The following is a 17,572-nucleotide window of genomic DNA, read 5'->3' as shown; positions in this document are numbered from 1 at the left end:
ATGGACAGTAAGATACAAACAGTGAAAATATTTTAGTCTCTTTAATCGTATACACAAGTCAGGTATACTTTTATCAACTGGGGAAGAAGTTGTTTATTATAAATAGTTAAAAGAATTTATATTGATGGGGAAGAGGACAAGAGTTAAGTGAGATAAGTTGATCTTCTCCACAGAATAAGGTGTATTAGGATTACCTAATTTTAATGACTACTTTACAGCTACGCAGTTAAACCTCATATACATAACGCAAACAGTTGGTATGAAGTCAAAGCAGAAACAGATGATGAAACAAGGGGGGAAGTCTGAGAAGAAAGGAAATAGGATTCGAGATGTAAAGCCTTAAGAAAAATAAGAACCATAAAGAATATTATATTCATAAAGTCGCAGAAAGTATTCTAAGAATTAAGCCAACATGGGAATAGAGAAAGGATATTTTTGCCAATAGTACTGACTGCAAGTAGGGGTACAGAACACAGGTAAGATGGAGCAAGAATTTATTGCCAAAAACTGGCAAATGAAACAAGGTATTGGGAGAAATAACTAGAGAGGGGTAAGTAAAGAGTGTGGTAAGGCCAAACAGAAGTTTGGACTACAGGTTAGAGACTGCTTTTCCTACCAGCGACTGATATCAAATAGACAAAAAAAAGGATATGGGAATACGATGTGAAAGACCAGCTCTGGTAGAGTTTTTAGTAGAGTCTAGAATAGAAACTGTTGTTAAAAAAGGGAAATTAGTAGAGCATGTAAAATATTGCAGAACTATAACAACTAATCACAGGAGGCTAGAAAAGGGTGGGAAGAGGAAATGGAAAGGCAATTTACAAAGAAACAATAGAGAGGGCATTTGTATGGCTCCCATGTACATGGCAAAGTCTGGAACACTTCTATTTTTTTTTTTGGCTTGGAAGTGTTTGCAAAGGTATTTTATACATCAAATAGACTTCAGAGAAGTTTTCCTCACATAAATAGCAAAATGCTGGAGATGTAATAGAAAAGAAAGAGATAACTGGGAACATGCTTTTTGGGGAGTGCAATGAATTGGCACACTTTAAAAATTCACTAGAGTACTCTATCAGAAATGTTGGGGAAGCAAATGGCTGTAGCTAAGGAAATGATTATTCTGACCAGGAATACAAAATCTTGGAACAGATACAAGATCAGGAACACATGATATTTTCTCCATATTTACTATTTTTTTCATCACTTGTTGATACTGGTACAATAATGGTGAGTAATATTATCTCTGTTTATCTCTCTCTCTCTTGGCTTTCCCCGGTTAGGGGTCGCCAAAGCAGATCACCTTGTTCGCTCATGATTGGCAGTGGAGCTTTTACGGTGTTGAGTCGCCAGCCTGGCGCCCAACCTTCCACAGAAGGCACACGCACGCACTCACGCCTAGGGCAAATTTTAGTGTGTCCAATCCACTTGCAGCATGTCTTTGGGGATGTGGGAGGAAACTGGAGCACCCGGAGGAAACCCACACGACCATAGGGAGGACATGCATACTCCGCACAGAAGACACCCCAGCCGAAGATCGAACTGGAGAGCCTCTTGCTTTGAGGTGACAACTCTAACCGCTGCACCACCGCGGCCATACTAATATACCTCTGTTTATATATCTCTATTTATACCTCTCTGAATTCATTTGGCAACCAACCAAATAGGTATATATTATGTACATATTACTTTAATCAAACCAACTACATTCCTGCTTTTATGCATAGTGACTGTATATATTATTGTAATCACTATGTGCAACACTGTTTCTACTTCTGTACCAATTAATGCTTAATTTTATTCTGTATCTATGTGCTTGTCGGAGCTTTTCTCCCTGGGCCTCCACTGAAAATGGGCTCTTTTAGGCTCAGTGGAGTGTCCCAGTAAACAAATGCAATAAATAAATAAATAAGATCTGAACAGGCTATACACAGAAAGCCTTACTAAGTTTAATGTTACTAGCAGCCAAAAATGCAACTATTAGAAAACTTGAAAACAAAATCTAAACCAACCACAGTCTATGAACTGGATATTGTAAATGAGATAAAAGAATGTAGAAATGTGTAGATAACTTAGATCAATGCTGCAATATTGAATCTTGGAAGTTCCTGCTGTCCAGAAGCCTGTGGCCATCCAGAATACCAGTCTTTCTCCTCACCCAGCTGATTGACGTCCATGGCCATCAGTGTCAAGAAATAAGAGATGCGCCCGCTGCTGCCATCTTTAGGTCTTTCTTGTTCAAAAAAAATGGAGGCCAATGCCTGAAGGCAGAGCACAACCTGCTCAGCTGACAGCACAGTTGAGTAAAATCTTACCATAATAGTAGATGTCGTCCTCTTCACTGCTGCAGTATTCTTTGCAAAACTGATTCCCTGCCAAGGGAAGCCTGACACCCAGTCAGTATACCAAAGCCTTAGGTTGTAAAAGGGACATTGTATGTCTCATGTATGCTCCCCACACCTGACATAGGGCATAATGGTGACATACAGATGTACCATCCTCAAAACTGAAAAGCCCCAGGAGGAACGAAAGTCCATGGAGAAAAGAGGGAATGTACATCCAGAAAAAGAAAGGAAACAGCAGGGAGGAGGAAGGGAGAGAATACTGCAACTGTGAAGAGGACATAATCTACTGTTATGTTAAGATTTTACACATACGTACTCTCTCCTTCTACATCACTGTTGCAGTATTCTTTACAATAGGGAGAGTACAAAAGCTCTTGAAGAAAGTTGGGAGGAGGAAGGTCCAACAGAGTCCTCAAAAAAGCTATGCAGGACAGCCCTGGCAAATCTGGCTCTAGCCCTAAAAACAACATCCAACTTATAGTGCTTGGTAAAAGTATCGCCAGAAGTCCAAGCAGCTGCCTCAAGAATGGAACTAGTATCCAAACATTTGAAAAAAGCATCAGAAGGAGCCACAGACCTGGCAGAATAAGCCTTAACAGAAGGAAGGAAGGCTTTTCCCATGAAAGAAGTAACAAAAGAAAATTGCTTTAGATATCCAAGAAAAAATGGTTTGCTTAGAAGCAGCCAAACCTAAAGACTTACGATGAAAACAAACAAAAAGCTGCTGAGATTTATGAATGGCTTTAGTTTTATTCAAATAATACTGGACCTGTCTATGCAAATCCAAGGTGTGAAGAACATTCTCACTAGCAGACTGTAGTGAACGGGAAAAAAGTGGGCAAATGAACAGACTGATTACTAGAAAACTCATTAGCCACCTTGGGCATAAAAGAAGGATTAGTACAAAGTGACACCCTGTGCTTATGAAAAACCAAAAAGGGAGGAACAGACATAAGGTCCTGCAACTCAAGACATCCACCTGGCTGAGACAAGGGCCGAAAGAAGAACAGTTTTCCAACAACAATGCTGTATGGAAGCTGAAGCTGCAGGCTCAAAAGCAGCCTGATTTAATTTTTCCAGGACAAAAATTAATGTCCCAAGAAGGAGGAGGAGGAATAGGCTTCCTGTGAGGGCAAATATGAAGAACACCTTTAAGAAATTGTTTGACTTTGAATCTAGAAGCTAAAGGGGGAGTCAAAGGCAGACAAGCAGAAATGGCTGACAGGTGGGCTCTTTAAGAGAAGAGTATGCCAACCCAGAAGTGAGCAATTCACACAAATACGAGAGAAGCAAAGGAACTTTCACAGAAAGTGAATTCAGATTATGAGAAAGATACCAGACAAAAATCTATTCCATTTGGATAAATAAGATTTTCTGGTAGTGGGCTTCTTGGTCTCCTGTAGAACCCGAAGCATGTCCGCAGAAAAAGTGTCTTAAAGGGATCAAAACCCTATCACCCACAGTGTCAGTTTGAGAGTGGACAAGTGGGGATGGATGAGAGACACCTTTGTCTTGTGTGAGTAGGTCCACCCTGTGAGGTAACTTGTGAGGACTGCATTTGGCTAAATGCAGAAGAGGGAACCAATGCTGTCTGGGCCAAAAGGGAGTCACCAACAAGATTTTGGCAGCATCACGTTCTATCCTAAACAGGACACATGGTATGACAGGAAGTGAAGGCATAAAGAAACATTCCCTTCCAGGAAAAAGAAAGGGCATCCACCTTCCAAGCTAGAGGGCATGGGACTCTGGTGCAAAACAGAAGAAGTTGTCTTTTCACAGGGGAGACAAAAAGATCTACCTGAAGAGTAACTGCACTGGTGGACAGCGTTCAGAAACTCGTCTCTGCGAAGCATCCACTCGTGAGTGTGTGTTATGCTGAAGGAATATAAAGATACTGAAGAGTCAAACGATACTGGATAGCTAGTTCCCAGACCTGAATAGCTAGTCTGCACAAGAAATAAGACCTTATCCCCCTTTGCTTGTTGATGTACCACATCATTGTGGCATTGTCTGTGAAGATTTTGAGGGGCCCTGGTAAAAAAGAGAATGAAAGGCCTGAAGAGCTAGGAGAAGCACTCTGATCACTTTGATACTGATGCGGTCCTTCTCTTGATGAAGAGACCAAAGGTCCAGCAATTCAGAGGACTGAATGAGGCCTCTCACCAGGCTTCTGAGCTGTAGGAGTGTGAGTAAACTTAGAAGGAGGTGCCCTTCTACCATCCTTTTTAACTTTGGGAGGAGGGCAAGACTATCTACAAACAAAGTCAGATAAAGTATGGTAAGTCCTTTGAAACTTGGGAACAGGTGAAACAAAACTATGTTTCAATTCCTGCAAAGCCTTACCCTTTTCCTAAAGGGACTTAAAAAGCTCAGCAGCAGCACCACCACCAAAGAGATGTTTACTGTCTAGAAGAGTATCCATCAGCTTAGCCTTATATCAACAGACAAATGCTGAAGGCAAATCCAGGAATACCTCCTCAACACAGAACCAAAAGCAGCTGCTCTAGGGGAAGCATCAGTTGCATCATTGCTGCATTTAAAAGAATGGCAAGGTACTTGAGAAGATGACCATAGTAAATAAAGAGCTGAAGTCTTCCCCTCAAAGTCAGAAAGATCTGAAATAACCTGACAGGCCTGAGACAGAACTGCCAGAAGATATCTGATCATGTGTGTCTGGTAATTCACAACCCTAAAGGCCAAGGTATCAGCAGAATACACTTTCTTACCCAACCTTTCCATAGTTCTAATGTCCTTGTCAGATGGGAGCAGCTTTGTAAAAGGTAAAAGCTTAGATGTCTTATCAGAAGCAACAGAAATAACAGACGGGTCAGCAGAGGTGCACTTGTAAAGGAATTTGCAATGCTCAGGCACCTTATAAAACCTATCAAGTTTCTTAAGAGCAGGGGTCTACGATTCAGGAGCCTGAGGAGCTGCAGAAAAGGTTTCCAAAAGGCAGCAAGAACAGATGGGAGAGCAGAGTGCTTGGGAGACTTCAGTTGAAGGAGTTCATAATACCTTTGATGGACAACTGAAACCTGGGTACAGTGTCACTTAAAGCACTACATCATACTGGGAACTGTATCACCAAAAGAAATCTCCTCAAAAGGAGACTCTGGTCTAATAGTTCAAGGGAGAGGGAATCTAGAAAGAATAAGTCAAGGATTCTTCATCAGAATTCACATTCTCATCAGATGAAACCTGCTCCCTAGGCCTCTTAAGAGGGAGCAAGAATAGAAACCCCCTGAGGAGGATTCAAAGCCATAAGGGCATTTAACAGACCCTGTATGAAATCCTGCCACTCATGTTCAGAATCTCGGGAGCAGGGGAAAGATGCTTAGATTTCAGCTTCTTTTTCAAGGGGACATCAGCCTTAAAGATCTTAGGTGACTTGGACCAGTGACCACTCTCTACAAGTGCAGTGGAACAAGGATCCGTGGAACACCCCAGGCCCTTCGGATCTAATCAGCCTCAGCTGCCCCTGAACATCTGAAACAGACATCTGCAGAGCCTCCGGGGACATGCAAGAAGCCTGATCCATGTTGGCCTCCAAAACAGTCACAGCACAGGAATCCAACTGAAAAAAAAAACAGGCAGTCCTCTTGGCTTTCGCCAGCCTAGACAGAGACATCTGATGAAGGCTGTAGAGCCGAAGAATCTGACCAAGCTTTCTTGACATTCTTCATGGATGGTTGACCCTGGGGCCGGGACAATTCCTCCATGGTGCCCTCAGCTAACAATTTTAGACATTGGTTCTCTAAGTAAATGGCTAAATAGGAGAGACGACTATGCAAGGCATTTGGAACGAATGCTTGACAAACAGGACAAGATTTATGGTCATGAGAAGAATCTAAGCATAAGAAACACTGGTCATGATGACCCTTATGGGAAATCTGTCTCTCACACTGGCATTTCCCCTTTCTGGATGACATGAATTTAACAACTACAAAATTAAAAAAAGATAAGAATAAAAACCCAATGGGGCACTTGAAAACTGGCTTGGTAACAAGCAGATGAATGAGCGTTTAGACAGACGATTCAAGACTGAGTTTGGACTGGTGGCAAAGAAGTTCTGAGGATGGTATGTCCGTACATCACCTTTACGCCCTATGCCAGGCATGGGAAGCATAAGTGTGATGTACAACAAACCTTTCACAACCTACGGCTTTGGTATGCTGGCAGGATGTCGGGCTGCCCTTGGCAAAGAATCCTTATTGTAAAGAATACTGCAACAGTGACATAAGAAGGACATCTAGAGGGACAGAGAAGTTGTTGGGGATGGGGGTGACACAGGAACCCACCTCAACCTTAGATGGGTAGAAAACCAGGGGAAGGAGGGAAATGGTACTGCAATGCTGAAGTGCTCTAACATCTACAATTATGGTAAGTTATTCGCACAACTGTACTATGTCCATCATAATCAATGCTGCAGCACTGATTCTTGGGAAGACTCCCAAACTGGTCTCTTGGGTTGGATGGTTTGACGGCTGGTTCAGAGACGGGACGCTCTGCTGGATGGCTGAAACAAACCCGCTAGCCAAGGAAAACATTCCTAAATGGCACTTTTTAGTGTCAGTATGTAGAGAGGACAAGGTGGCAGCCTCTAAAATAGCATTTGAAGGGATTCTTTTCAAAGGGCTGTGGCATCAACTTTAGCCCTTATAGAATGTGCTGTGACTTTTAGCGTGGACGTCTCCACAAGAATAACAAAAGTTAATACAATTTGCCATCCAGTTAGACACAGTCCATTTGCCTAGTGGTCGCCCTTGCTTATCTTTAGCATATGCCACCAACAGCTGGTCTGCTCTGTTAGGGAAGCTGGTCCTATCCAAGTAAAATCTAACTGGTCTGTGTACATCAAAGAAGTGCAAGATTCTATCTCCTTTGTTCTGTGTTTGGGGAAAGAAAACTGAGAGATGAATATCTCGATTCAAGGACATTTCTGATACTACTATAGGCATAAAAAAATACATTATGTCTTACCATAATGTTCCATCTGTGTTGTCGATATCCACTAATCCTTGACTGTGGGTTCAGTTCCGTATCTTGCAACAGAATCTGCAGTTATTTCAGCTCACTCCCTCCAAAAATTCTCGAGCTTAGCTATACCCATAATTCTCCTCACAGGATTACCTCAAATCGAGTCTGCATAAAATAGTAACAGACAGGAAACAGACCAGAAACCAATTCAGTATTCCTAAAAAGGAAAGCAAATCTTTTGGGAGAGATCCGTTCCAAGGGAAGAAGGGTGGGGATGTCAAGGATTAGTGAAGATCGACAATACAGATGGAAATGTTATGGTAAGACATAACTTCTTTATCTGATGTTCTCAATCTTCACTCAATCCTTGACTGTAGGACAGAGTCCCCAGCTATCTAAATCATGGAAGGTCCCATGGAAGAACATTCCTGAGCACCATCAAGCCAAATGATGCTCGTCCTCTAGAGACCAGATCCAGCTTGTAATGAGTAACAAAGGTATGCAGGGATGCCCAGGTAGCCACTGCACATATATTGTCTACTGAAGTTCTGGAATGAAAGACTGCACAAGTGGCTACTGCCCTCGTTGAATGTGCCTTAACAGGTCTTGGTAGTTGCACTTTCCTTTTGCCATAAACAAAAGTTATACAGTCCTTAAGCCAGTAGCAGAAAAGAAAGACGCAAACAACTAATCAGATTTTCTGATTTACTTTGTTCTGTGAAGGTGAAAACGCAATTGTCTATGCACATCTAGTAAATGCAGACAATATTCTCCCTTGTTTGAGAAGTTGGGGAAGAAACCTGGAAGTTGTATAGTCCACTTGATATTGGTTTCAGACAATATCTTTGGAAGAAAAGAAGGGTTTGTGCACAAGGAAACCCTGTCTTTATGGAAAATTAGGTAAGGAGATTTTCAAGATAAGGCTTGTAGCTCAGATATCCTTCTAGCAGAAGTAGTAGCAATCAAAAATAAGGTTTTCCAGGATAAGTACTTCAAATCGCAATTTGCAAATGGTTTAAAAGGGGAATTAATTAGAGACTGTAGTTTCAGATTCAAGTCCAAAGGTGGAGAAGGGACTTTGTATGGGGGTCTGAACATTACAGTTCCTTTCAGAAAAGCTTTACAAAATTTGTGAGACATTAGCGTTGTCTCATTTAGACCACTAGGAAAGTTTGAAATTGTAGCTAGATGCACTCATATAGTCCAGGAAGATGATCCTGCTTCAAAAAGCAATGCCAAAAACTCCAGGACCCTATTGACTGGTGCAGAATATGGATCGAGGTTACTCTCTCTAGCCCATTTTGAAAATTTCTGCCACTTGCTGAAGTACAATCATCTAGTCAAAGGTTTGAGGGAGTCTAGAACAATTAGTTGAACTGGGGGAAGTGAGAGAGTAGCATCTGTTTGGGTTTGTTTGTTTTGATTTTTGTTTCTCACCCTCCCTCCCTATTGGTATCCTGTTCTTATAACTTGGTGGCTTTGCAGTTGCCCACCCCTACTGTAAATTTGATCTGGGAACTCCCCACAGTCTAGTATCATTATCCTTATTCTACCTAATACAAGGAGAGCATCTGAGAAGGCCAACCCACTTAATTTCTTAACCTCTAATTATCTTCTGTTCCTCCTTTCTCCCTTTCCACTTTACAAAAAAAAAAATTTTTTCTAAGCTTGTTTCCTGGCTTTCCTGTAAGTAGTCTAGCCAGATACAGATTTCCTGTCTCCAGGACTGTTTGTAAGTTTCTGAGCCCCACGACTTTCTGTGTTGGAGGGAAGCCTTCTAGCTAATTAGTGGGAGTGGTATGCACTAGGTAGCTTATCGATAAAAAAAAAACAAAAAAAAAAACACACTTAATGCATCGCCGCTTAGCTAGGGTTAAAGTATTCCCAGCACCATAAAGTGTGCTCTTCAAATTTTCCCTTAGAACTAGCCAGTTTATTTTTTAGTTTTAGCAATCAAATCTGTTTCTTTGAGCTCAACACTTGTTCAGAACTCATTCTAAGCACTAAATAAGCTACAAATTACTACAACACTCAACTTTCCTCACTTGCCTAGAGGAAAACAGTTTTTAGTATTTAATAAATAAGCACCTATCCAGACATGGCTAAGGGTCAGCTCCCGGTGTTTTCTCCTGTCAACCAGATGAATCTGGGCATCTTGGGGCAATGCAGCAATTGCCTCATGTACACAGACAACCCTCTTCTCCTACCACCCAACACTACAACCTGTGAGAGATGCACTTATATAACCAAACTGGAAGCAAAGCTCTCTTCACCCAAGACTGGACTAGACAGTCAAGATGAGAAGGTAAACACTTGCGCCACACCACACTCATCACATAGTCCCTCAAAACCTATACCACCAAAACACACACATAGAAACACAAAACACACACCTACATTCGCAGAGGATCTCAATACAAATCTGCCCAAGCAACAGGGACCCCCAAAGCAGAAACGCAAGCCCCCCAACACAACCCAAACGACACATAGCCCACAAACTCAATATGCCACTCAACCACATAACATATCCAGAACTCTAGTCATAGGTGACTCTATAGTCAGGGACAATGATGTTCCACTCATCAGGCTAAACAAGGAGAAAGTTACTGTCAGCTGCCTGTCGGGTGCCAGGATCCGCCACATAACACACACTCAGGTCACTCCACAACAAATACAAATATGACTCTGTCATTGTCCATGTTGGTGTGAATGACCTGAGATGTACCTCCCTGTACTACATGAAAAGAGACATGGAGGAGCTGTCTGATCTTGTAGCCCAGGCATGTATGACCCTAGCCTAGAGTAGCATCCTGCCATCATCCAGAATGATACCACAGTACAAGGACAAAATGATTGACTTCAACAATTGGCTAAGTTTCTGGTGTCATTCTAAGGGGATCTAGTATCTGTCATTCTAAGGGGATCTAGTATCTGTCTGCCTGGGATGACATGATCGACAGACCACGATGCTTTGCCAGAGATGGCCTGCACCTGTCGCCCTTGGGATTCCAGATAATGGCTAAAGCTGTTGCCACCCCTATAGTGCTTTTTTAGGCAAGGTCCAAATGACAAATTCACCACTGTACCAGGTACAAGCAAGCAAAATCTGAGGGTAATGCTACTCAATGCTACAAGTCTAAACCTCAAAATACACTCAATCGAGGCACTCCTTAAAATGGAGAACATCGACATCTGTGCAGTGAGAGAGACCTGGTTCAAGGTCCAGAGAGCACCCCTGCATTACCAGGCTATAATTCTTACCACACCTTTCGGCCATCTAACCTGGACCGAAACACTAAAGGCAGAGGCGTGTCCATATTCATTAAGGATAGCCACACCTCCAGGCTAGTTGCTCAGCATAATGCATCTGAGATTATCCAAGTGCAACTAACTCTGGGCAAGACCGCAATCCAAATTGTATCTTGCTATAGATCCCCCACTGTGCCCCAGGATTCCAACTCCATTTCTTGATACACTGGAAAATATTAGGGTACAACCTAACACCTTAATAATGGGCGATTTCAACTACCCCACCATTAACTGGGAAAACTACTCATGTACCAACAGTTTTGCTCAAAGTTTTCTGGAATTCATAAATTCGAACGCCTTGGACCAAATTATCCACACCCCTACCAGAGGCAGCAATATCCTAGACCTGGTCATTACCAACATGGCCAAGACTGGACTAGACAGTCAAGATGAGAAGGTAAACAGACCAGAGGTCAGTTCCTTATTGGTCAGATCTGACCACAAGCTAATCACCCTAGACATCAACATCCCGCCCCCACCCCCCATTAGAGAAACCACCATAAAAAAAACTTTACTCCAAAGCCAACTTCACGCTTCTTAAGACAGAAGTGGCAAACTTCACGACATCCATGCAGACAGGAAATAGAGGTACGACTGCGAAATCCTGCACAAATGCACTTTATAAGGACTTACATGAGTGCATGGATCATGCAATCCATAACACAACCAAGAAGCTATCCTCCGAAAAAAGGAAGACAATCTGGTGGTCCCCTGCCATAAACAAACTCTACAACAGAAGAAAGAAACTGTTGCAAAAAAAAGTAAAATCTCATGATTGGAGGAACTCCCTGGTCAGCCTCAGGAAGAAGCTGAGATCTGTCATAAAATCCTCCAAAGATAGTTACGTAAACAAAATTGCCACTGATTCTATAGACAACCACAAAGAATTCTATAGTTATGTCAAGAATCTCAATGACAACACTCAGATCTGCTCTGAGTTACAGCACAATGGCACTTAATATACAAATCCAACTGATATTGCCAACATCCTGGCAGATAGGTGCAGTGCTAACTTTATTCCCCCCCCTCTCACCCCAAAAAAGGCCCATCGCTACACCGGAAGAATGCAAAGTTCCTGTAATCACGGCTGCACAGGTAAAAAACACACTCTCCAAAGCCAAGAACACAGCATCCATGGGACCTGACAACACCCCAGGCTGCGTTCTACACGAACTACAGAAAAAACTGGCACCCCACCTAAGTACCATGTTCAATCATAGCCTCACCTCAGGCTTTGTGCCCACTGAATGGCACACAGCGACGGTTATCCCACTCCACAAAGGGGGAGGCCACTACGGACCCCGGGAACGACTGCCCCATTAGCCTCTTCTGCAAGGCTATGGAATGTATCATCATGGAACTTATAAACAATGACATTGGTAATCTCCAAACTCTGGACCCCACCCAGTTAGAGTTTGTAAAAGGCAGATCATGTCGCCTAAACCTGATAGACTTCTTTGAACTGGTCACCAAAATCATAGATGAGGGTAAGGTGGTCCACACAGTCTATATTTAGATCTCGCCAAGGCTTTCAACACCATCCCCCACTCTGGAATTATAGATAAACTTACTAAACTAGGTATAAATCCCTATGTCACAAGATGGGGTTGCCAACTGGCTCACTGACAGAACCCACACTGTGAAAGTAGCAGACTTCATATCTGACTTCAGACCAGTGACAAGTGGAGTACCACAGGGTTCAGTTCTTGTGTCCTCTCCTATTTGGTATCTACTTCCCTGAAGTACAGGCTAACACAGAAGGTCTTTGGCTAACGAAGTTCACAGATGACTGCAAACTAGGAGCCATAATCAAAACTCCTAACGATGTGGACATCCTACAAAAGGGCCTCACTGAGGCAGAGGCCTGGTGTCAAAGCCATAGCCTCAAGATCAATGCCAAAAAAGTGCATTGTCATCCCTTTTAGTAAAAACTCTGTAGCTATGAACTACCACATAGCCAGTAGTCTACTTAACACCGAAAGTGTGATAGTAGACCTAGGGACACAGGTGGACAGTAGTCTCTCCTTTGATAATCACATCACCACAGTAGTCAGGAAATCCTTCTACATGGCACACCTCATCACAAAAAGCTTCTCATCCAAGAAAAAACAGGTCATTGTTCCCCTCTACTCGTCACTCATTAGACCCATTATAGAATAAATCGCACCCCTTTTGGTATACTCAGAGGCGATATCTGCCTAACATACAAAGCTATGTCAAACCCAGAGCTGTTGGACATGCTCCACTTAATGAAATCCCAATCCCTCCGAGCTAACATGCTCTAGGGACTTAAACCTTGTCACCACAATAAACAGAACATGCTGGAGGGATAGATTCCTGTCCCAGAGACTTCCCATACTCTGGGACAAACTACCTATCAATATCAAACAAAGCTCCTCATTAGCACTCACAAAAAGTTCCTCATCCAGGAAAAAACAGGTCATCGTTCCCCTCTACTCGTCACTCATTAGACCCATTATAGAATACAACGTGCCCCTTTTGGTATACTCAGAGGCGATATCTGCCTAACATACAAAGCTATGTCAAACCCAGAGCTGTTGGACATGCTCCGCTTAATGAAATCCCAATACATCCAAGCTAACATGCTCTAGGGACTTAAACCTTGTCACCACAATAAACAGAACATGCTGGAGGGATAGATTCCTGTCCCAGAGACTTCCCATACTCTGGGACAAACTACCTATCAATATCAAACAAAGCTCCTCATTAGCACTCACAAAAAGTTTCTCATCCAGGAAAAAACAGGTCATCGTTCCCCTCTACTCGTCACTCATTAGACCCATTATAGAATACAGCGTGCCCCTTTTGGTATACTCAGAGGCGATATCTGCCTAACATACAAAGCTATGTCAAACCCAGAGCTGTTGGACATGCTCCGCTTAATGAAATCCCAATCCCTCCAAGCTAACATGCTCTAGGGACTAAAACCTTGTCACCACAATAAACAGAACATGCTGGAGGGATAGATTCCTGTCCCAGAGACTTCCCATACTCTGGAACAAACTACCTATCGATATCAAACAAAGCTCCTCATTAGCACTCCAAGAAAAATCTTGATGGTTGGATGGGAGATAGGAAATTCACCCCAGGATCACTTCTGTGGCTCTGCTCGACAGGGGCACAGGAAAATAATTTTCTTGGGTGGCGAAAGCCAGGGTACCTTTTTGGCTAGGCTTATATAGGCCCTAGGGCTAATAGCCTTGTACTTACCTATGAACCTATGAAGAATGCCTGGCAATCATTGGAAATGGAGAAGCCACTCAGTTAGCTTGAGATTTTGAAGATTCGGATGAACTAGTCTGTCTGGATGGGACAACAGGTGTGGAGCTGGGTCCAGTGTCAAAGGCTTCCAAATTAGATGAGGCCAAAAAAAGAGGAACCATATCTGTTGTGGCCAGAATGGGGCAATGAGAATTATCATGTTCCTCGTCCTGCTGGCTTTCTTTAGAAACTGGGATATGAGAAGAATTGAGAAAAAGGCATAGAACAGACCTGGGGGGGGGGGTGACTCCCCCAGAGCGGGATCAGGGCAAAGTAGCTGCTGCACTTGTTCAGAGGGGAAACAAAGAGATTGCAACACGGCTTGCGCCACTGGTTGAATATCTTTTATACCACTAAAGAACTGACAGACCAATTGTAAGGCATTAGAATGCTCCTGCTCAATTTATCCACAATCACTACGGAGCTCCCCAGAATGTGCGCTGCAATGAGAGGGCAGTCGGATGTAATAGTCATTGTAAAGAAGCAGTCAGGGTATGGCAATGAGGGTAAGATATGGTTCCCCCTTGCTTGCCGATGTACTAGACTACTGACATGTTATCTGTCTGAATTGCAACTGTTCCCAAGGGAAGGGTTTCTTGGAATGCTCGCAACGCTAACAGCACTGCCCTCATCTTTAGAGCACCAATGTGCAAACTGACCTCCAGCTGGGACCAAGTGCTTTGACTGTCTTTCCCAGATAATGCTCCCCTCTCCACCCTATCTGGGATGCGTCTGTAGTCACTATGGCCTGGAGTTGAGGAAGGACAAAGGGTCTGCCTAACAAAATTTCATTGGAGTGAAGCCACCAATTCAGGTCTTTCTTGCACAAATTAGTGATCATTACCAGAAGGGCATAGGTTGATTCAGGAAGGACAACTGAAAAACCAACAGCCACTGAAGAATCCGCATGTGATATCTCACAAGAGGGATTATAGTGATGGAGGCTGACATTTATCCTAGAGTCAGCAGAAGTCTTGCAGTCACCTGATTTACTTGCGATTTTATTCTTTGAAGTCTTTCTGGGGGAAGAGATGCGAGGATGGTATTTGTGTTTAAATCCACTCTGGAGCCTAAGTACTCCAACCCAAACACAGTTTAATGAAAAGGTCCACAAGAAAATAAATCCACAGTCAGTCAAGCGCTTTCGTCAAATGACTTCATCAGAAGGTCAGACGTTCTGATGAAGTCATTTGATGAAGGCGCTTGACTGACTGGATTTATTTTCTTGTGGACCTTTTCATTAAACTGTGTTTTGGGTTGGAGCACTTCGCCCCAGAGTGGATTTTTTCATTTATTTGTTGCGCCTTTTCCACTCTAGCATCCTTTTGTGGTTACTTAGTATTTGTGTTTAGCATCACTCTTATGAACTCTAACTGCTGTGTAGGTTCTAGATGGGATTTTTCGTAGTTTATAGTGATTCATAGTGAGGAACAAGTTAACAGAACATAGGCTCTTGCCTTTAACAGTAGATGCCTAGTGGAAGCGTTAATGAGCCAGTCGTCTAGGTATGGAAACACGCAAAATCCTTGCAGTCTGAAGTGAGACGCTACCACTGCCATGCATTTGGTAAACACCCTGGGGCTGTGGTGAGACCAAAAGGCAGGGCTCTGAACTGATGACTGGCTCTCAGATGGAAGCGCAGCAATCTTCTGGATCGCTTACCCATTTTTATATGATACTACGCATTCTGAAGATCTACTGAGCACATGCAATCATCTTTTCCTAAGAACGAAGTACAGACTGAACCGTAACCATCCAGAATTTCATTTGTTGAACTGACTTGCTCAATATATCGAGATCCAAAATCAGTCTCCAGTTCTCTGCTTTCTTTGGCACTTAAAAGAATCTTGAGTAAACTCTGGATCCTACTTGGTCTGGTGGGACTGCTTGGATGACTCTTTTCTCGAGCAGTTTTTGAATTTCTAAGACTGCTGCATCCCTGTGATTGGGTGGAACATCTGGGATTTTTTTCGATTGTCTGGGTCTTTGTGAAAATGAGATATTGTCACCTATGGTTATAATCCTCTGCACCCAATTATCCACGGTTATCTTTAACTAGGCAGGTAGATGCAGGGATAATCATCACCCGACTGCCTACAGAGGATGGGTCTCCATTCAGGAGCACTGATAGCAGTTACTAGGGAATGAATTCCAGGTACCCCGACTCTGCAGACCACCTCTGTCTTGAGCACAGTGTCTTCCATTGCAACTCCCCCCTCTGTCACTGGGGAAGTTGTTGCCATATGAGTCGTGGAAAGGTCTTGGGGACTTTTTGAACATAGCTTCCCACTTCTCTGGTTCCTAGAGTAAGAATGTTGAGGAGTGGAAAAGCGAACACCCATGGCAGAAAGGGTCTTTCCATCCTTCTCACATCTGGCAAGGGTCTCTCTAACCTTGGGCCCAAATACAGATGTTCCGTCAAAAGGAACATTCATGAAAGAAGAGTTGAATGGCTTCGCAAATTCACATAAGCGCATCCAGGCTCGTCTCCTCATGGCTACGCCAGAACCTGCTGCCGTCACTGTCCCTTCAGCTGTGTGCACAATAAACCTCATGGATGAGCTGCATACCGAATCAAGGGCTGCTAGCAGAGAAGCGACTTTGTCCTGAACTCCCTCAGCTACTGCTCCTGTCAGAGTATCCAAAAGCTCCTTTATCAGATCTCGCTGAATTTTCATGAAATGTGCCATACAGTTCAAGGACCTGAGCAAAGGTCGATGCATATATATATATATATATATATATATATATATATATATATATATATATACTTCCCAAATCTATCCATAGTTCTAGACTCTTTATTACAGGTTGGATGGTAGGACTTTTGTCACCAAGTTACTTTTTAGTGGCTGCTGCTACCACCATGGTATCTATTCGTATTCCTTTAGCCCAATGCTGTTGACCCTGAGGAGCTGACAAAATGCAGTCTGGTCTCTTAGGAATTGGCTCGATGGAATCAGGTGTCTTCCAAGCCTACTGTACAATCAATTTAATCAGATCATTAGCAGGCTGAGAGATCTAAGAGGTAGAGGCTCGGGCAGGGAAAGCCTCTAAGTATACAAATTTCTCTGAGGAAGGTTGAAGTCTAGCCACCCCTCTGTCTGAGGATCTCTAGAATGTCTCCAAAAGAGACTTCCTCTGGGGGGGGGGCATTGGAGAACCTTCCTCTTCATCAAAATCTGTATCTTCTGTGCAAGACTCTTCAGGGGAGTCTTAGTGCTTACTCTTGCACTTCCTCTTCAGGGGTTTCTCCTCTGTGGGATGGGCCAGAGACATGTCTGAAGTGGACACGACCACCATGGTTGGATCGTGAGGCTTCTGTGCCCATTGTCCCAGGGCAGAGGAATGTGAGCCTGGAACTGAAACAGACTCCTTCAGAACCATGGTCCCATCCCGCACCGAGGAGGATGCTTCAGAAGCCGCTGTCGAGCTAATGTGTGTCGAAGTCCCTAGGAGTATGGACGGCACCGACAACAGCAGAGTGGAACAGCACTCCTCAGAACCGGCAGCAAAGTTCTGGTCCCGGGAAGTCTCTGGTTCTGCCACACCCGAAGAGCACATGGCAGTTATCAGCGTCGGTGAAGTAGCTCCCTGGAACCCCAGCAAAAAAAAAAATTTTTGGAGACCGGGTTTCCAAAGCCAAAGAACTGTCTGAACAT

The 17,572-nt window shown here is 43.3% G+C and overlaps 1 protein-coding gene across 1 annotated transcript in view; it reads right to left on the bottom strand.

Moving 5' to 3' along the window:
- Window positions 1-17,572, bottom strand: part of CDK11A (cyclin dependent kinase 11A) — a 2,038,318-nt gene that overhangs the window by 1,272,629 nt on the left and 748,117 nt on the right. The gene's annotated exons all lie outside the window — the stretch shown is intronic.

The sequence above is a fragment of the Protopterus annectens genome, chromosome 2.part0, assembly GCF_019279795.1.
Source record: "Protopterus annectens isolate FY-2018-M chromosome 2.part0, PAN1.0, whole genome shotgun sequence".
Lineage (NCBI taxonomy): Eukaryota > Metazoa > Chordata > Ceratodontiformes > Protopteridae > Protopterus > Protopterus annectens.
This window is presented reverse-complemented; position numbering and strand designations above follow the sequence as displayed.